We start from the raw sequence: 21,848 nt of genomic DNA, 5'->3' as shown, positions 1-21,848 counted from the left end.
TTTTGGAGAGGGAAGTAATGTATATTTAATCCTAGTCATTAATTTCTTAGACAATATTTAATCTGTAAAATGTAGGAAGAAGCCTGTATTTATACTTAGTGTTGCCATTGACCTCTTATAAACTCTTTTCATAAAACCTAAGAACTTGCAATAGCAGAAGTGGATTTTAATACTTTTGTCACAGATTTTATAGGGACATCAAAAGACTTCTCTTTGATTTTGTTTTCCCTTAAATGCTGACACTACGCCTGAATGTCCACCACAAGCCAGGCAGTAAGTTTCCCTTAAAATGCTTCATATTTAAGAGACAATAGGAGAGTTAATAACATTTTCAAGTTAGAAATGTCACAACAGACATGTGTTTCCATTCATAAAGTATGTCATGAACACATACAAACTATCCTTTGTCATCTGGTTCTGCCCCATTTCAAAAATTATTCTCTGCTATTAATTAGAAGTGACTACAATTTGATTAATCTCAAACATGTGTCACATAGGAACTACGTGGAGAACTGAATTCAATATTTTTCCACTAAGAGTATACATAGTGTTCATTGAAAGAAGCCAAATATATTTTTATAAACCAAAAGCTAGTATTATCACACTAACTGAGAATATTGTCAGTGTAACACATTCCAGTTTATTTGAAATATTAAATTCACAGAAGAACTTAATTATAAAGATTCTGAGACCAAAAATGCTAAATTAGGTAAACTTTTCTCTCGTTGTTTTCCTCCTAAAACTCTTATTCTGGAATCTGTTTCTTCACCTTGAGAATGCACCTGATCTTGGTCCCTCTTTGATTTTTTGATTTAACTCTGTTGGCAAAAGCTTCCCCAAACCTTCAAACTCACAGTAGACAAATCCACTTTGATTTAGCTGAGAAAAAGGAAAGTTTCAATTAACAAGGGGGAAATGTGTCTTTTGCTTAATTTGCATTATCATTATTATTATGGGATGTGTACTAAAACATTCCTTTTCTTTCAAAGTGCTAATTAAATTTCTATGAATGCACTAAGCCTCTAACCAGATTACAAAAGAAAAATCATATGATCAAGTAGTTGTGAGTTAAGAAACAATGATTCCATTTAGGTTTTTCTGTTCAACTTCCCAACCAAAAAAAAAAATGTTTTTCTTTCTTATTACACAGCCTGCAGTAATAAGTGAAATATAATCCTAATTAATTTTTCCTACAGCTGTGTATAAATCAATAGCTACAACATCCCAAAGGAAATGCACATTGCACCGTCCTCCAGGTTCCTAATGAATGCAAATAGAATGACCTTTTTCTGACAACTATGAATATTGTTTCACAATTTTACCATTAAAACCGCTGCTATCAGCAATTCATACAGCAAACAGGAAGCTACAATAGTTGTAAATAACTATTCATTATGGTAAGAAAGGAATGGAAAAACACTAAGTCTTCGTTATGCAACTTTTAAGCCTGGAGTCTGATTTTAATACTTCATTTTGATATGAAAATTCTGTGTTAAATGTAACCCAGTCTTCATTTTAGTTCTCTATTTTTGGGGAAAAAACACACAATTAAAATCATTCAGTTCTTTATGTAACTTAATTGAGAGTTTCAATATTGAAAGGTTTTAGTAAATAAAGATTTCTCAATCAGTACTATTGCAAAGTTCTGAACACTACATTCAAGTGTTAGAAGACTGTTGTTATAGTCCATGAAAAATACCTGGAGGAAAAATATGCATAGAAAATCCTATTGTTGTACTTACCAAGACATAATGCTACTCATGTAATGAACATGATGATGAATTTAGAAGTTTTCCAAAGAGATAATGACATAAGGATGACACGTATGGGAACCTGAGACAAGGGAGAGAATATGTCAACTGCATTATTGTCCATTTTGACTGAAGAACCACTTTATTCCATAATACAATATAATGGCATGTCCTCACACTCCATCCTGTTCTACTTTCCACAAAACATCATCATAGCCATGAAGATGTCTCATTAAGTAAAAGTTAAATTCACATTTTATAACAAAAGTAGTTAAGAAGTAAATAAAAGAAGTAGTTAATTATGTCAAACCTAATTCTGCTGATCATATATCTACATACTGAAAACTCCCATTGGAGTTCACTAGAGCCAAGAATATAATTAGCCAGTAGAATTCAAACACTCATTAAAAATAGGACTCCCCAAGTTTCAACCAGTTTTAAAAAGGGACTCACAACAAGAGGACTTCATTTCTTTTTTAAAAAAATATATTTTTATTGACTTTTTACAGAGAGGAAGGGAGAGGGATAGAAAGTTAGAAACATCGATGAGAGAGAAGCATCGATCAGCTGCCTCCTGCATGCCCCCTACTGGGGATCGAGTCCACAACCAAGGTACTTGCCCTCAACCGGAATCGAACCCCGGACCCTCCAGTCAACGGCCCAACACTCTATCCACCAAGCCAAACCGATCAGGGCAAGAGGACTTCATTTCCATGAAATCCAAAAATCATTCTTCTACCCCCTATACTAGCATTAAATTTTATACTTCTGTACAGGACCAGGGACGACCATCACATGACTATGTGATATCCCAAATATGCATTAGAGACATGGGTTTATGTAGAACATATTTATAGATATATGAATTTACTTTGGTAAGTAGTTGTTCCACCATTTTAGCATAGCATCACCTTTCTGTAATTCCAAATCTGAGAGTTGTTTGAAACCCCTTTTAAACAATTTCTTGAAACTGTTAAGGAAGCATTTCTGTGACTGTGTGGCCTTATCAGTCACAGAGAGCATTTTCCAACCGTGTGACACAGTCTCCACTCGATGACATCTCCTGAAGATGTCTGTACTCTCACACCTGTAATGCGTTCCCGCTGAAGATGAAGCCGTGCTACATCTCACTCAATATCGATCTCTAAGGCCTTCCTCCCAGTCCTCTTCCCAGTGTGGTCACTGAACAGTATCCGAGTTCAATAGGAAGATCAGCTGCTCATCCACTTTTTGCCAAAGCAATTTGTATTATGGATTTATTTTAGCAGTCTACAGTGGCAGTTGCTGTTTTTACTATTTAAATGCTTTGATTATCTGACCTTGCTTACTTTATCTTTCTAAGTGCTATGCATGGGCTTTAACATTGATCAATACGTGGGGATTCCTCTACAGGATTACGTTGAAATCAATCTCAATTCAGACTTTTTTTTTTCTTTTTTATGTTTATTACTTGATCTGTCTTAATTGCATCCCTTATTTAAGTAAATAAGTTTAAACACATACTTTATTATACAGATGAGAATCTTCTAAGATCCACACATATTATAAAATGCCCTGTATTTTTTATGCATTATTTTATTCATTCCTATAATATGAAAAAGGAAAGGCTTAATTACTAGTTATTTTATTCAAACACCTTTGCATTATAAATAAAAGACCTAGTCCATTAGAAGAAAAACATAGTTACATATATTTTAATAACTGAAAAATCTTGACACACATTAATGTGCTATATTGATTGTGATAACTGTGGAAGTTCAACAAGTGCTGGCTACACATATATTTTGCACATAAATGTGCTTGTAAGACTTTTTATAAAATAAATTAGCACTCCATGAAATAAAGTAAAATTCTAAATATGTGTTGTGTATCTTTAGAAATCAATAAAAACAAACTATAAACCTGTTGACTATCATAAGAAATTTAATATTCAATGTGTATAATGAGAAAAGTTTATCAGTTTCACCCTCATTACTAAGACTGAATGCTTTACTCCATTTTTTATTTTGAATTAAGAGAAGTAAATTAGAAATATAAAATGCTTTGAATACTTTTAAAATCAAATCTATGAATTTCAGAACCAATGATCTTAGAATAAAAATACACTTCTAAAAGTCACTAAGGCATAAACTTTATGGACTATGAATTATATAACCATTAAAACTTGTTGCTAGATTTTTTATCTAGTTTAATCATATATCATATCTTCTGGGCTGGTGTAGTCACATGAAGCTCCTGAATTTTATCTTTAAATCAGTTGATTCTAACATTACATTTTTCAAAGTCATAAATAAAAGAAATTCAGGTGTGATTTTAATAAAAGGAATTGATGTCATTGTTTTTTAAAAACTTGCCATTTTCAAATCCAATTCTAAATATATCCATTACCAGCTCGAGAATAAAATTACAGTGAAATATTTTCCAGATATGTATACTAGAATATAAGATCTACAGTTGGCTTCAGTGACCAAACCATTCAAGCAGTAAAAAACTTGAGGTACATAAACATATGATTATACACAGAATATTTGCAATATGCTCACCTGTGCAAGTACATTTTTTACCTAGACAATTGTTTAAAACTCTCACAGGACTAGAGAAATATGACATATATATATATATATATATATATATATATATATATATATGTGTGTGTATATATACACATATATATACATATATACATATATACATTTTCATACTTTGAACTTATTGGCCAAAATTATTTAGTATTTAATACCTTTCATTTCAGACTATATTATAGATTATTATTACAATAATTTTCTCCTGCTACTCACATTAAATGCTATAAAGTATACATGAATAAAAACAGTCCATCACAAGATAATGCATTTTCATAGTTACCTGTGTGAAGTGAGGGTAGGAAAATTAAGGTTCCTGAACATGAAAAGAATTAGGAAAATATGAAGACATTTAATTACCTAATAGTTGCCATAATGATATTTCCAAAACCTGTTATGAGCAGTTAGTTCCTTCCTAGTGTTTGTGGCCGAATAGCATTTGAGAGAAATCCTTTTCCAGAAAGTTTTGCATCTCTGTAGATCACAACCCTGGCCAGACATGTCCATACTTTTTTCCTCAAGTGGGTAAATGTTAAGAGAGAAGAATTCAAGTTTCATGATGCAGCAACACAAAGCTGGGAAGTGAAAATTATGTTGCAGCGGAGTCTTGAAAATATGACTGTAAAAGTTAATCAATAAAATGTCTATTCCTGTCTATTCACCGGAGGCCGCAGCTGCATAGCTTCGCTCAATCGATACTACAAATTATTACGATTTCCAGGTTCCCACTGGACATTCAGAACAAATCTTTCAAGTGTAACAGGCTTATACTGAGTATATGGCGTGTGTTCTCTACATTTAGTTCAAAAAGAGGAGGGGGAAAATAAAATCTAAAGCCTCCGTGTTCTTTAAAAATTCCACTTTATGGAACCAATAACTTATGGGTCATATTTTAATGTTAAAAACAATCTTGCTTTTGGTTGCCAATTTTTTTGTGTGCTTCTTTTTTTAACTGTTTCTTATTTAGTTAATACATGACTTAACCTAGATTTTACTGGCATAGGAACCTGGCCAGTTCTGAATGACTATTCCAAAGTAATGAATAAAGAAAATTACCCTGAGATAATTACTTATCACAAAGTCACTTAGGCCCAAAGATAAATGCAGGGCCCTGGTGTACATCTCAGATTGCATCAGGTCCCTTAAAATATATATTCATGTTATTATTTTTATGATTTAGTCCTGCATTTTAAAAATCAGGTTTCAGATTTTTTCACTTCCTGTTTTGTAAAATAAAAAATATATAATTCCAGAAATAAGGTTCTCTTTTTTGAAAAAAACAAGTCCCAGAATATTTTGTTCTAGTGCGGTCCTCTGTTCTTGGCAGAAAAATTTGTAATTCTAGATTCTGAACTTCAGAACCCCTCAAGCCTTTGACCTCAACTTTATGCTCCATGCATTTCCCTCTGCATCCCTGCACCAAAGCCCCAGGACTTTTCCCATTGAGGGTGTGGTGGGAAAAGAATTAGACTCACTGCAGTGCTGTCCTGTCCTGTCTGTGACACCTGAAGGGCCTTTTCTTTCTTCTGAGTGGTGCACAACATGAGGCCTGGCACTGCCCAGGACTGAATCAATTGGTAAATTTAATCAATTCACGTCACCTGTCGATTGAGGGAGGCGAAAACGTAAATAAATAAACCAACCTTTTTGTTTGCTAGGCCATAAGGCTTTGACTTCATTTCACATTTAAAGAGTGCTATATATTTTTCATGGTAAGACACATGTGCCTAGTACCAGCTTATCCTGTGACAAGGTATGTTGAGGCTGTATTTTAAAAGGCGAAGCTGTTTCTCCTAAGACACCATCATTGCTTTGAAGATAATCATTTATCAGTCTCTTTAAAATTCAACCATAACATTTTCTTATAACATGTCATAATAATACAGGGGTGAGCAAGAGTAGCTGTACAGTTGTAAGTGTGCAACACAGTTTATTTCGACATTATTATTTATTAATGATTATATTATTTATTTGTATTACAACTGTTCACATACTTATGCCTACCCTGTACTTAAAATTTTATGACCTTTAAGATACTTAATTGATAAAAACCATTGTAAATAGATTTTTGTAAGTCTGATACAATTTTAACTACTCTCTTGCATGATAGGTATATGCCTTGCTCTCAGTTTCACATTAAGAGAGAATATTGTACTTACTATCACGATCAAGCTTTATCGGAAAATAAAATGGATGAATCTAGATCAAGCATAGAGAAATTGAGTTTGAGCTTTCATTGTAATCTAACTGGATGAATCACTGGTTTATTTACTGATAAAATTTGAGGTTCAAAGCAGGTCATTACATGCCAGTTTTTAGATTAAAGATGATATTTTTTGTGCGTATACAGAATAATGTACCTTTCTAGTGATGTTTAACTGTAGGAAAAATGTTGGCCTTATTTTAATAACATTAAGTTAATATCACACACTATCATTAGTTTTATATTAGTGTTCAAAACCATTTTTATGTATTTTTTGTTCTCTAAATATACCTTAAACATATTATTTTCTAATATAATTAAGCTTTTTAAAAAGACAATAGTACTTCTAACAATACTACATTACTGTAGCCATTCCAAAAGAAACTTGCCCAATATGCTTTTAATCCTTGGTACAAATTTCTACCTTTTAATATTTGTTAAATGTGGCTTTTTTCGTTGTCTGAGTTCTGGCAGCTGACTAAAGGAACATTAATTGCAAACAGGGTGTATCTGAGTGTTTAATTTTATTTAGAAGCATGTAAAATGTCACCCTAGATTGTGTAATTATTTTAGTGCCTTATAATATTAAATCATTAGATTAAAACAGAAATAAAATCCTCATGAACAATTTCAAATATTTTACTTTTAACATTACAAACTATAAATCACAAAAAAAAATTTTACTTACGTTCATCACACGTAATATTTTGAAATCCTATTGATAGATATATCAAAATATGCAGTAAGTAATGTAAGTTTAGAAGCTGGCTTCCAAAGATCAGTTAATATCAAATGCACATTTTAATTTTGGCCTCAGGATTGTGTTCAAAGAGATGAGTGACAGGGTGAAAAAGTTTAAATGGTGTGCTTTATTTAACTATGATTACTCAATGTAACCAAAGTTCGGTAAGTAAAGTGTAATTTTTAATAAAGTGATAGAGAGAGAGAGAGAGAGAGAGAGAGAGAGAGAGGGGTGGGGGGAGGCAGGGGGATTGATTCATCTGGGCTATGCTACTTTCATAATTATTTTAAAAAAAAAAACAGACTAAAAAATCAAGCAAAAATCAGAGAGGATAGAGTACTTTATCAGAGCACTCAAAAATGAAACCATATTATGTTTATTTGAAAAGCAAGTGATAAAATCTGAAAACATCGGATCAGGTATAATAATTACATAAAGATTTAGATGAAAACAGGTTGAATACAAGGTGCCTCACTAAGAACAGTTTTCAGGAACCTTTCAAAACAGCACGGATCTTTATTACTTTTCTTCATAGTTCCTTACGTGCCTCAATCGTCTGACCCAAAATTCTGCTCTCAGCGTCTCTCAGTTTAATAGTGCCTTGCTTAGAGCTGCTACTTGAACAAAAAAGAAAGGCAACAAGAGCCATATGTAACCTTTGGACTCCAGCAATAGAAAGAGAAGACCATTGGCAGATAGATGCTGCGGAAACACTGCATTCTCCCTCTTGCTCCCACCTTGACCCTTTCTTGATAGTTAACAAGAAAGCTGACTGCCACATCGTTATTTAGAATCTGGAATATGACAGTTACAAGTTTCAACATGTGCCATTTCAGTTAAGAAACATTGCAAATCTAAAGTTTATCTGTTTGGGAACCAACAATTCCTTGAACAAGCTAGCACATTTACACATAACCTTTTGCAAGACACGGAGAGTTAAATATTAAGCCACTAAAGTCGCAAGGACTGACTTGATTTCAGTACGTAAAGTAAAACTTTCTGAAATACTCAAAAACAACTCACTTGCAATCACTTTTTTCTTCTTCAGAGGCCATAATCCTTTCTGTCACTGTCTTCGGCTCTGCCTGGGGTTTTCTACTGTTCTGTTCTTGGCGAACTGTTTCGGCTATTTGCTCAGTTAGCTGCTCTTGAGTAGCTTTCAAGCTGGATTCCATTAGAAGAAGTTTTTCATCTTGACTGGCAAGTTCTTGGGCTGAAAGATAAAACAAGAACATTGCCGCTTAAAAAGCCAAGAGCATGTATTTTTCCCCTTTTGTTTTGGGTTTAAATTGTATGCAATGCAACTTTGACGAAGATTTAAACAGATCCTTCTTGTCAAAATACAAGCTCATGCATTCAATTTTCAGTTCCCTTCATTTAAAGCCCAAGTAAACAAAGGTATGTATGAAGGAATACAAGATGCATGGTGGTAATCTCAAGTTTATAAAGCATTTCAATTCAACAATTAGATGTCTAATCAGACAACGTTGGCTGAGCTTATTTGGGAGACTTCTGCTCCTACATTAATAAAAGAATAATGTTAGTATATAGCATTCATGTTTTCTCTTTAACATAGATCTCAGATTTATGTATATGTATATATATATATATGTGTGTGTGTGTGTGTGTGTGTACATATATATATACATATATATTCACATAGACAAAGACTGATATGTTATAAATTATGTCAAAATGATGGCTTGCCACTGATTTGCTTTCATGAGTAATATGTATGAAATTTAAGCACTTTTTCAAGGTCATCCAATAGGTGGCACTCTTTCATTAGACCAAAGAAGTCTTAGGCTGTATGCTTCAAGCTCTCAAAAAATAAGTGATTTAAGACAAAGACATTTTTCCTTTGTTCTTTGTTGACCGTATTTCTAGAGTCATATATCTGTACATTTTGTTCGAATATTTCCTTTTTATAAAAGTGTTTATATGGGGTTTTTATGTATTGCCTCAAATACAGACCATCAAATGTAAGTGTTATCAGGTTTTTATTTTAGTTTTTAATCATATGTTTGGATATATATTTATACATATTATAGTATACAGTGCTTTTTTTAAGATAATTTGAAATTTAACTGGATGTGTAATCCATTGCATTGAAGATAATGGTGTTTTATGAAAATCTGTCATTTTAATCTTGCAGTCTTAAATGAAGGGGAAAAAATACTTTTAGAATCCCCAAGCCCATATAAATAGAAATGGAGAAGGCTATATTTTTATAAAAAGATAATCTTCCCTGTTAATGATTCTCATTTCATGTCTAAAATATGGTGTTTATATTAAGTTTCAATAAAGTTGGAAACTAAGGTATTAACATCTTACATCAGAGGTATCTTTTACCAGCAACCTCATAAAAAAAGATACTCTATATAAATATTCTGCATCTATCACTCATCTTTGAAGTTGAATGATGTCTCCCTCATAAGTCAGATCTAAGAAAACCTGATTCTCAGTTTCTCATTTATAGATTTTGAGCAACTGAGGGCTTATATTTTCTAAATATATGCATGCATTTTGCTTTGTTTTCTTGCAAGTGTTCAAAATGACCACTTTTGCCCCAGAAGAAATTATAGCACCTACTACTTTTATAGCTTAAATGTGCTATATATTAACAGTTCAAATTTGTGCCTTAGGAAACCACAGAACTAATGCAAACAGCTAAATATTTAACAAGGAAGAATGCATCACCCAGAGCTCATCTTTATTAAATTCCAAAGACATGGAATTCTCTCTGAACAAATGAGTTAAATGTTTAATAATTTCAATACATGTCCAACACTGTAGGGGTGTGGGGGAGAAATCCAATCAAGAATTCACTACAAGTTTGCTTTCAAAATTAAAGGAAAAAAATTCTTCAAGCTTAAAAGATACGTAAAGGCACTAGAGCAGTCCCTGCTCTCAACCAATAAGAAAATGCAATGAAATGAAAACAATATCTTTATAGTGATATGTTTTCAGTATTTTTCATATAGTTGCATGAATAGCTTAAGTGCAATATTTTACTTTATATGATTTTTTTAACCTTTCACAATATAGATTTCTTTTGAAAAAAGTAAAACTACACCACAACTTTTAAAATTAGTTTTGAGGAGAATTTTCAGACATTGAAATGGAGAGGTTGGTGGTTGTTAAGTTTAAAAGGACTTTGAGCAATCTGGCCACATACAGATAATTATAGATATGAGAATGTGTCAGCAAATTCCTTTTTTGAAGAATCTGCTTGTACCAATAGACTGACTTTAAGACTACTTTAGTCAACTTGGGCAACCACACAGAAAATACCTTTTATCAACTCTACAGGAAGTGAATTTTCTGTGAAGTTTGCCATTTCAAAACGCCTAAGAGATTTATGCCTCACAGTTCTCCTAAGAGTCTACTCTAATTCATTATATGCTGGTTAAAAAGGGGTAAATTATTTCGAGTTTACCTATGCCTTGGACTTGAGCCTGAGTTGATCCCAAGCCAGAGGCGCTCACAGCTGCATGCTTTATTTACAATCCCTTTGTCAGACTTACAACTGCCCCAGGCTATAACATAGTGTACCTAATGTTCAAACTGGCAGGTAATCTTATGTCAAACATACTTCTTTGATTTAAAGTGATCAATAGATTCTTGTAAAGAGGTAATTTCTCTGATGTTTCCACCTTGCCTTTTTTACAGGTGATTCACACAAAAGCCTGCTTATATGATGTACGAACAATAAACAGAAAGCTATAATCATGTTTTTTCAGATGTTTCCGGTGCACAACGATTTGGGATCGATACACTGTGTAATACAATTATCTGCAATGATCTGGTTGTATTGAAAAAGAATTTGCAGGAGACCTCTGGGGGTTTTATCCAGAGACACGTATCCACCAACGTTGTGAATAGTGGGAGGAAAAATTAAGGGGTTGACAAAGGCTGTCTATTAGGGACCCACTGACACCACTAATGTTTTAGCTCATAAAAGTATTACCACACCACGAAGTCTAGTCAAACAATAGCTCAAAGGTAATAGTAATAATAATAATAATGGCCAGGGCTCGGAGAGTTTATTTATATGGGCAAGAAGACCTTAACAAACGTGGACTTTACAGGGATTCAGTGTCACCTGAATACCAGGTAGCACAGATTATACTAGTAAGCAATACTGATTATGAATGGATTCAGTGAAATAAGTTATCTTACTTCTATCATAGCTAAATTATGGAAATGCTAGTGTCCTTGAAATACTTTGATGTGTCTTCAACTACTTTTTTAGCTGGAATGGTCAAATTCTAGAGTGATGATCAATTTGAACTCTTTGATAGAGCACTGCACAATAAGCCCTTTTCCCCAAGCTTTTTCTTTTTCTTTCCTTTTTTCCCCACATGAAGATTTGCAACATCAGGGAAAGAGCTAAGGTGGCACCGCCTGTATCCAAAAGACATGACACATTTGCCGCAGATTTCTGTGCGTGGAAACCACTCAGGTTTGCTTTTGTGGCTCTCCTAAGACGCTGACTCCTCACCGTGTCTACCTAGCAGCCTGGAAAGACCCACGCTTCCTATTTTCAGCCTCTCATCTCAGCTCTGTCACGTGAAATTCCCATTTGTCAGGCGGGCCTGATCCCCATTCTGGTGAAGTACACACTTTGGGGTGAGCTGGTCCCTGGCACAGAGGCGGTCTCTGCGGAGTCTGCAGGTGGCCCTCTGAGGGCTGGGCCTGCTCTTCCCCTCGCAGCCCTCCCTGCACACCCCAGACATTTGTCTCTGTCTCTTGACCTCACTGTCAAGGCCCCTCACCTTCCCCACTTTGGCTCTGAGGGCTGCACGTGCCTGCAGGAGACCAGCTTCTGACTTCCTTAGAAAGCCCCATCCTTCGCGGAGAGCCTGTGAAGGCAAAAAGCATTCCACCAGTGCCTTTTATGATGTACTTTTTATAGTGCGTCCTGCTATTTTGGGCTAGAGGATCCTGGAGATTATACAGCCCCTCATTAGCAACTGGGTCAAGTATCCACATCTTTTCTGGGATCAAAACCTTAAAGGGACTTTCTTTAAAAAAAAAAAAAAAGTCAGTTGGAAGGAAGATCCCCCATTAGCCTAAATGCAGCGTTAATCAATAGATGAAAGTTCAAAGGCTAAAGAAAACATTTCCCATGATTCCTGGGGAATTAAAAAAGGAGCCGAGTAGGCTCCCAATGAATTCTTTCTCTTTAAAATGTAAAGAGGAATTTAATGAATACAAAAAGTGCATTTAATCTCTTTGAGGTACCACCTGTAGAACTCTTTCATTTAGCTCCAAAGCAAACTGCACTCATGTGACATACAGGGAAATCCCTCCCCCTAAAGGTAATTATGATCCCCTGGTGACGTCCCTGCACAACTTCAACTAATTAGCTTCAGGGGGACACCATGTTTGTCACTTTCTTTTTCAATCTTATTATCTCTCCAACACACCGTGTCTGGGCTTTAAATTTGCGTGAGGAAAGACACGGAATGGAATGGAAGACTAAAACAATACATGAATGTGCTTCTTCAGAAGAAAACTCACTAAGCATCCCTGGTGCTGTTTTCATATCCATCCATATGGTAGGCATTCCCGCCTGAGTTGTTTTCGTTTTTGTTGCATTTTTTGTTTGTTTGTTTGTTTTTTTGGCTCCTTGCCACACCTTGACTCTCTAGCATGCTCCATCATGCTTCTTTTCATCTGAATATTTAGTGTTCTTTCATGTCTTAATTACAGCAAATTGCGGCACAGTTGGCACCATTTCTTGAAATTAATCCCAGAGTACTTTGTTTCTGTCAAGCAGTCAAAGCCTTGGAGAATAATAGTAAATGTTATTGCAGATCTAAATTTAAATGACTGTCTATGTATTTAACTTAAGCCTTTAATTACTCGTGCCGCACTGTTTTTGGTTCAAATGTTAAACATTATTCATTGAGAATGTGGAATTACTGTAGGCAGCTTAAAACCTGCAGATATGTTTGGCTCTAATTTGAACAAAACAGTTATTTATATTAAAGTATTTTCTCAGGTGTGGAAAACCGAGGAAATGCCATGTAATATCTTCTTATGGGCATATATTTCAATATTTCATTACTTCCATCATTATTAATAAAAGGTATGGATTTAGGCCCATTTGATTCTAAATGGCTTTTCCCTAACAAACTGTTAAATTTAAAACCAGACTCAAGAATGTCTTGGTATCACTATTGCCAATAACCTTTAAATATTTCAAGACAATGCAGCACTTCAAAGTTCTTAAAAACGTTACAATTACATGGTTTTGTTTGTTTGTTTATGGAAAACCTAAAATTTTTAGAATTCTCAACAGCCAATTCTTTCATTTCCTCATTCTGAGCGGACTCTATTAATATCCAAATTTTAAAAAGAAAAGCAGTACTTTATAAAATCTTCTAAGCTTACAAAGCCGAAGGTAGTAGAATTCACTATTCATGTTTTATGAATATGTGTTTAAGGAATCAGGAATTGGAACATTTAGGGTGTATCCACACATACTTTTAGATCCAATTTCAAAATAATTGGCTTTTATGTTAATTTGTAAACAGAAACATACTTTTGATGAATATACAAAAATTGCATACCTTGTAAAGTGAATATACCCTCCAGTGAACTACGTAGGAGGTCCCACTCTGTGCCTCACCGTGGTCCACGCGGAACTCCCGCCCGGATATGCACTCCATGGACACAGGGACTCTGCCCTATTTATGCATCTGTGTGTCACCTGCATCCAGCACAGGGGCCTATACTTAGCTCTCTATACAATAAGCGCTTGTGAATTGAATGGGAGAGGTGGTGTTAATTTCACCTGTCAGAGGTGTCACTTTCCAGGGGGAAAAAAATGTGTCGTTTGCTTTTGCTTCTGAAACACAAAGTGAATATGGAAGGATTTACACATACAGTGTGGGCAGATTTATCTCCAACCATCTCCCAAGTTAATAGATATTATAACTTTCTTTAGTTTTTAATCTCCATATAAATGAAACTTGATGGCATGTCTATCACCAACACTTAAGGTATATATTGAATTTAAAGACAAACAACAAGAAAATGAGAGATTCACAAAATTTAAGGTAAAATAGGTATTTCTCAATAATTCAGAGAATCAATGAACAAAGTAATGGGTTTCGAGTTCCTCTCCTTTTCAATAGCAATGTGCTTTTTAAACAGATATCTGTTTCCCGGTTCCCCCAATCTCAAGGGTGTAGCTGATCTCTCGAACTACAAAGTTTCCTGGCAGCTGTACCGTCGCTTTCAAGCTGCGTCATCTGTGTTTCTGTTAGGTAGCTATTACATCCGAATGCAAGGGCTGCAAGGTCTTTGCTGGCTTTTCCATCGCCGGGACAGCTTTCTCCCACGTATTGGTCAAGTGTATTAGCTATTTCAGCTTTTTCTTTCTCTGTGATCAACGCAGATTCTTAAACTTTCATCGATGTTTGCATTGCATTTGAGATCCTGGCTATAACAAGCAATTAATGTGCATGATGCCACGTCTATTCTGTTCATTATATTCTCTAAACATTATGATTTACCTACTTAGGAAAAAAAAAAAAGCACGTCTCTCTTGTAGTACAGCTAGTGTAAATGTAGAAACTGAGGAATATCAAAGTGAGACCAATGATCTCAGCCCCGGGTAGTGTCACATAGGCTGTTTAGACATCCTAGGGAATCAAGGAGCTGTCATATTTCTGCAACAAGTCTAAAAGCAGGATTTCCACACACTTGTTTTATATAATGGAGATGTTTCTCTTAAGAATTGTTTTAATATGCTTAGTCAATTTGATTTCTTATTTTCGCAGTTAATTACCAAATAATTAAGTTGAAACTTTTATTGCATTTTGCAAAAGCATTTCATACGTATTTTCTTATTTCCCATTCCTATTGTAAAGTATTTTCACTCCATACAAAAGAATAAAATTTCAAATCCTCTGCCCTTCCTCCTATAGCATGCTATTCTTTTTCTTGAGGGATTTTGGGTTTTATAGTATATATTAATTGGTCAATAAATTGATTGTTAAATGAAAAATTGTGTTTGTGTTAGAATAATTATGATATACCTAGTGATAGTGATAATATTTTGCTCAAATTGAGTCACAAATCAGTACATTGCCTCTAAATAAAGTCATCTCTAAAAGTCATCCACTCATTTTGTGTGATAATCGCAATGCTTGCTTAGCAATGGAAAATACGTATCCCTTTGATTTTTCCACCCAGTGAGGCTGCGTTTTACCATTTGCATCAGCAGAAGGCAATTGTGCATAGTGGAGGATTTCCAGAACCAGAAATGCAATCACTATCAAAAACCAGATAACACTGGTAGCTATTAATGTTTAGTTTGACCATATTGGGATTGGGTGGTAGGATAGGAGATAAGGAGAGATGGAAATGTGCTTAATAACAGAGAATAATTCAAAGAGACCTGAAGGACTGGGGGTACCACACTGTAAGCTGTCAGCCTGTGTATCCTAAGGTAGAATTAAGGAAGCTAGAATCTGTGCAGTTAGCACAAAGATTATAAGATGGAATCATGGAATGCTGGACTGCAGTCACACACACTAAAGGTTCTAAGTTAAAATCCAGAGTTACCAGAATGTGGGCAGTGAATACCAGGTGTTACAAGGTGCAGAGTAAAATGATAGTTTCTCTAAATCTCAGTTTTCAAAGGGCCTTAGCTGAAGCTTGCTACTGCTTAATGTGTCAGAAAATCAGAAAATTAGTAATTTGGCTAGTACTATTACCATGAATTAGGTGATTATTATTGATTGTTGTGATTCAGAAGTTTTCTTCTGTAACTGTTACTCTATACAATGTATTACAGTTATTAGGACATTACTTTATGGAGGCCAAGAACAATGTTATTTGTTTTTGATGCACTGTTCTGGCATGTAGTAGGTACACACAAATTCATGCTGGGTTGAACTGATGCCTTCAACAGAAATGATGATAGTGATAGTGGGATGTTAAACACACACCAAACTCCTAGATAGGCATACATCAGAGATATTGCCACTTAGGTTTCAGACCACAGCAATAAAGCAGATATCATAATGAAGCTAGTCACTCAAGTTTTCTGGTTGTCTAGTGCATATAAAATTTATGTTTACACTACACTATAGTCTATTAAATGTGCAATAGCATTATGTCTAAAAAATGTATGCACCATAATTAAAAAAATAATCTATTGTTTAAAAAATGCTAGCCATCATCTGAGCCTTCAGTGAGTCTTAATGTTTTTGCTTTTGGAGGGTCCTACCTCGATGTTGACGGCTCCTGACTGATCAGGGTGGTGGTTACTGAAGGTTGGGGTGATGTGGCAATTTCTTACAGTAAGACAACAATGAAGTTTACCTCCTTGATAGACTATTTTTAATTCAATTTATTGATGTAACATTCGTTAATAAGATTATATAGGTTTAAAGTGTATATTTCTATGATACATGATCTGTCTATTGCATTGTGTGCCCACCACTCAAAGCCAACTCATCTTCTGTAACCATATATCTGGTCCTCTTTACCCTTTATTACCACCCCTTCCCTCTGGTAACCAGCACAATGTTGTTAGTGTCTATGAGTTTCAGTTTTATATCCTACATATGAGTGAAATCATATGGTTCTTGGCTTTTTCTGACTTATTTCGCTTAACATAATATTCTCAAGGACCATCCATATCGTCACACATGGCAGTATTTCATCTTTCTTCATGGCTGAGTAATATTTCATAGTATGTATGTACCACAGCTTCTTTACACAGTCTTCTATCAAAGGACACCTTGGTTGTCTCCATGTCTTGGCCACTGTGAATAATGCTGCAATGAATATAGGGGTGCATATATCTTTGCAAATAAATGTTTTTGAGTTTCTTGGGTAGATACCCAAGAGAGGGATTGCTGGGTCATATGGATACTCTAATCTTAATTTTTTTTAGGAACCACCAAACTGTTTTCCATAGTGGCTGTACCAAGTTACATTCCCACCAGCAGTGAATGAGTTTCCTTTTTCTCCACACCCTCTCCAACACTTGTTATTACATGTTTTGTTGATGATAATCATTGTAAAAAGTCTGAGGTGGTATCTCATTGTAGTTTTCATTTGTGTTTCCCTAGTATCTAGTGAAGTTGAACATATTTTCATATATTTGTTAGCCATTAGTATGTCTTCATGGGAGAAGTGTCTGTGTAGATCCTCTGCCCTTTTTTATTGGAATTTTCGTTTTGGTATTCAATTGCATGAGTTCTTTATATCTTTTGGATTTTATCCTTGTCAGAGCTGTTTGCAAATATCATCTCCCATTCAGTTGGTTGCTTTTTTTCTTGGTGGTTTCTTTTGCTGTGCAGAAGCTTTTTAGTTTGATATAGTCCCATTGATTTTTTTTTTTGCCTTTACTTCCCTTGCCTTTGGGGTCAAATTCATAAATTCTTCTCTAAGACCAAGGTTCATAAGTTTATTACCTGTGTTTTCTTCTATGTATCTTATTGTTTCAGATCTTATATTTAGGTCTTTGATCCATTTTGAATTAATTTTTATACATGGGCACAAACTATAATCTAGTTTCATTCTTTTGCAAAATATAGAACTAAAGATAGACTCATTCTTTCATGAACAATATCTCTGTGGCATGTGATGCTGATGATAGCATTTTACCCACAGAACTCCTTCCAAAATTGGAATATATCCTCTCAAACTTTGCAACTACTTTATCAACTAAATTAATCTAATATTATAAATCCTTTGCTGTCATTTCAATAATTTTCACAGTGTCTTCACCAAGAATAGATTCCATCTCCAGAAACTACTTTCTTTGCTCATCCATCAGAAGCAACTTCTCATCCATTAAAGTTTTATCATGAGGTTGCTGCAATTCAGTGGCATCTTCAGGCTCTAATTCTAGTCTTTTTCTGTTTCCACATCAGCAGTTACTTCCTCTACTAAAGTCTTGAACCCCACAAAGTCAACCATGAAGGTTGGAAACAACTACTCAACTACTATTACTGTTGCTACTTTAACCTTTGAAAATGAATCACAAATGTTCCTAATGGCATCTAAGATGGTGAATCATTTTCAGAAGGTTTTCAATTAACTTTGCCCAGATCTCATCAGAGGAATCACTATCTATGGCAGCTAAAGCCTTACAAAATGTTCTTAAGTAATAAGACTTGAAAGTCAAAATCACTCTTGGATCCATGGGCTGCAGAATCATTGTTGTGTTGTGTTAGCAGACATGAAAACAGCATTAATCTCATTGTGCAGCTCCATCACAGCTCTTGCATGACCAGGTACATTGCCAATGATTCATTTTTCTAGGATTTTTCAAGTGATGAATGAACATTGGCTTCAACTTAAAGTCAGCAGCTGCATTATCCCCTGACAAAAGAGTCAACCTGTTCTTTGAAGCTTTGAAGCCAGGCATTGACTTGTCCTCTCTAGCTGTAAAAGTCCTCAATAGCATCTTCTTCAAATGTAAGGCTGTTTTATCTACATTGAACATCTGATGCTTAGTGTAGTCACCTCCATTGATTATCTGAACTTGATCTGCTGGATAACTTGCTACAGCTCCTACATCAGCACTTGCTGCTTCACCTTGTGCTGTTAGGTTAGGGAAAGGACTTCTTTCCTTAAACCTCATGAACCAATCTCCGCTAGGTTCAAACTTCTTCGGCAGCCTCCTCACCTTTCTCAGCCTTCACAGAACTGAAGAGGTAAGGCCTTGCTCATGATTAAGCTTTAAGGGAATGTTGTGGCTGGTTTATCCTATCCAGATCACCCAAACATTCTCTATATCAGCAATAAGGCTATTTCACTTCTTATCGTTCATGTATTCACTGGAGTAGCACTTTTCATTTCCTTAAAGAACTTTTCATGTGCTTTCACAGCTTGGCTAACAGTTTGCCACAAGAGACCTAACTTTAAAATTACTTTGGCTTTCAACATGCCTTCTTCACTAAGCTTAATCATTTCTAGATTTGATTTAAAGTGAAAGACATGTGATTCTTCTTTTCCCTTGAACACTTAGAGGCCATTGTAGGGTTATTAATTGGCCTACTTTCAACAATTTTGTGTCTCAGGGAATAGGGAGGCCAGAGGAGTGGGAGAGAGACTGAGGAATGGCTGGTCAATAGAGCAGTCAGAACACACACCATGTCTATCCACTAAGTTTGCCATTTTATTATGGGTGTGGTTTGTTTCACCCCAAAATCACAATAGTAACATCAAAGATCACTAATCACTAATCACCATAACACATAAAATAATAATGAAAAATTTGAAATATTCAAGAAATACCAAAATGTGTCACAGAGATACAAAGGGAACAAATACTGTTGGGAAAATGGCGCTGATAGACTTGGTCAACACACAGTTGCCACAAACCTTCAGCTTGTAATTAAGAAGTACAAAGTGGTAGTTACAAAATTGTCATGGGGATGTAAAGTGCACCTTAGGGAATATAGTCAATAATATTGCAGTAACTATTATGGTGCCTGGCAGGTACTAGAAGTATTGAGGGGAACACTTTATAAACTACATGATTGTCTAACCACTATGTTGTACACCTGAAATCAAGACTAAATGATATTGAAATTTTAAAAATAAAGAGTGCCGAAACCGGTTTGGCTCAGTGGATAGAGCGTCGGTCTGCGGACTGAAGGGTCCCAGGTTCGATTCCGGTCAAGGGCATGTACATTGGTTGCGGGCACGTCCCCAGTGGGGGATGTGCAGGAGGCGGCTGGTCGATGTTTCTCTCTCATCAATGTTTCTGGCTTTCTATCCCCCTCCCTTCCTCTCTGTAAAAAAATCAATAAAATATATTTTAAAAATAAATAAATAAATAAAAAATAAAGAGTATTCAGTAAAAATACCTTAAATTTGTAAAAGAACAATATTTATAAAAAGACTGTACATTGTAAAAATGGATAAATTCACCAATTTGGAATTTTATGCAATAAAAATCAATCAATAAATAACATAGTTTCCAAAATCTGAAAGTGGGTAGGTTAAATGAGCAATTGTCATTACAATTATGATCTATAATATTCTCTTTTAAACGTACCATAAATTTTGTGAGAATATATGGCTACTTTAATTCTGAGGAACAAACATGATGATTGAGCATATTTTTCACAAAGAACATCTGAGTCCTTTAAAAACAAAATGAAAACCTCATAAATAGGTTTGAGGTTCAAAAGTGATATTCTTCATGTGTTTTCAGAAAACACTCATTGTTATTTATATTCAGGGTTTGTGGCTGTATCTTGAGCAGTAATAATTCTCACTAGAAATTCTGTGCCAATGGAATGTGGGTTTTTTTGTAACATAAATTAATCAAAATATAATATATGTTTAAAGCTAACGTATGGCCATGTTGAACTAGAACCCAGAACAGGGCTTCCAAGCCATCTTCAGTTTCAATGAAAGCTTCAGTAGTCATTAGCTATGTAAAGCTAAACTCCTCAACCTCCCTGAGTGTCAGTTTGTTCACCTGTAAAATCTATACTAATAAAAGGTAATATGCTAATTAGACCGGATGTCCTTCCTGACAAAGCCATGGTGGTGGGGCCAAGGCAGAGGCAGTTAGGAGTGATCAGGTTGGCAGGGGAGAGCAGTTAGGGAAAGCAGGCTGGCAGGAGAGAGCAGTTAGGGGGATCAGGCTGGCAGGCAGGGGAGCAGTTAGGAGTCAGAAGTCCCGGATTGCGAGAGGAATGTCCCACTGCCGGTTTAGGATGACATCCCCTGAGGGGTCCCAGATTGGAGAGGGTGCAGGCCGGGCTGAGGGACACCACCGCCCCCATGCACGAATTTTGTGCACCGGGCCTCTAGTGAGGACATAATATCTACTTCATACAATACTGTAAAATAAAGATAAATAATACATTTGGTACATTTTTGACATGGTATACATTCAATAAAAAAGCTATTAATATTATTATACTAGGTAATTATTTTTTACCTTAAAAGTTTATTTAAGTGTAGGAAATGAAAATTACTATAGAACCACCATGTATAAAAATCACTATATTTTAAAATATCATTGTTTTGCCTGGCCAGCATGGCTCAGTGGTTGAGCATTGACCTATCAACCAGGAACTCAGGGTTCCATCCCTGATTAGGGCACATGCCCGGGTTGCGGGCTTGATTCCCAGTGTGGGGTGTGCAGGAGGCAGCTGATCAATGATTCTCATTCATCACTGATGTTTCTATCTCTTTCCCTCTCCCTTCCTCTCTGAAATCAATAAAAAATATATTTTTAAAAAACATATCATTGTTTTTCTGAAAGTTGACTTTCTCCTTATGCTCTTGTATTAAAAAATCTTTCAAAGATTTTCTTTGCAATCATGTGTTTAACTTTCTCTGATATCTATACTAATAATAGACAAATATGTAAATTGACAATACCTCTCCTACACCCACAGCCAATCAGGAGTGAGTATGCAAATTAACCTGACAAAGATAGCGGGCCTGTGGACAGCGCACACGCGTGCAGGCACCGAGCAGCTGGGGGCGGGGTGGGACACCCACAGCCCAGCCTGGGGGCAGTTGGAGTTTGCAGTCCTTTTGGTTTGTGCAGCCCCTGGATCAGA

The 21,848-nt window shown here is 35.3% G+C and overlaps 1 long non-coding RNA gene across 1 annotated transcript; it reads right to left on the bottom strand.

Annotated features, from left to right (window-relative positions):
* Positions 1-750: 750 nt before the first annotated feature.
* Positions 751-8,398, bottom strand: LOC307114249. The gene is made up of 3 exons (XR_013814962.1): positions 8,302-8,398; positions 1,743-1,833; positions 751-879 (listed from the first exon to the last, which is right to left on the bottom strand). It is a non-coding gene; the product is annotated as an uncharacterized lncRNA (long non-coding RNA).
* Positions 8,399-21,848: the final 13,450 nt, after the last annotated feature.

Source organism: Cnephaeus nilssonii (genome assembly GCF_951640355.1).
Source record: "Cnephaeus nilssonii genome assembly, chromosome: 18".
In the NCBI taxonomy this organism is placed as follows: domain Eukaryota; kingdom Metazoa; phylum Chordata; class Mammalia; order Chiroptera; family Vespertilionidae; genus Cnephaeus; species Cnephaeus nilssonii.
The sequence above is the reverse complement of the archived record's forward strand: the minus strand, read 5'-3'. Positions and strand labels throughout refer to the sequence as shown.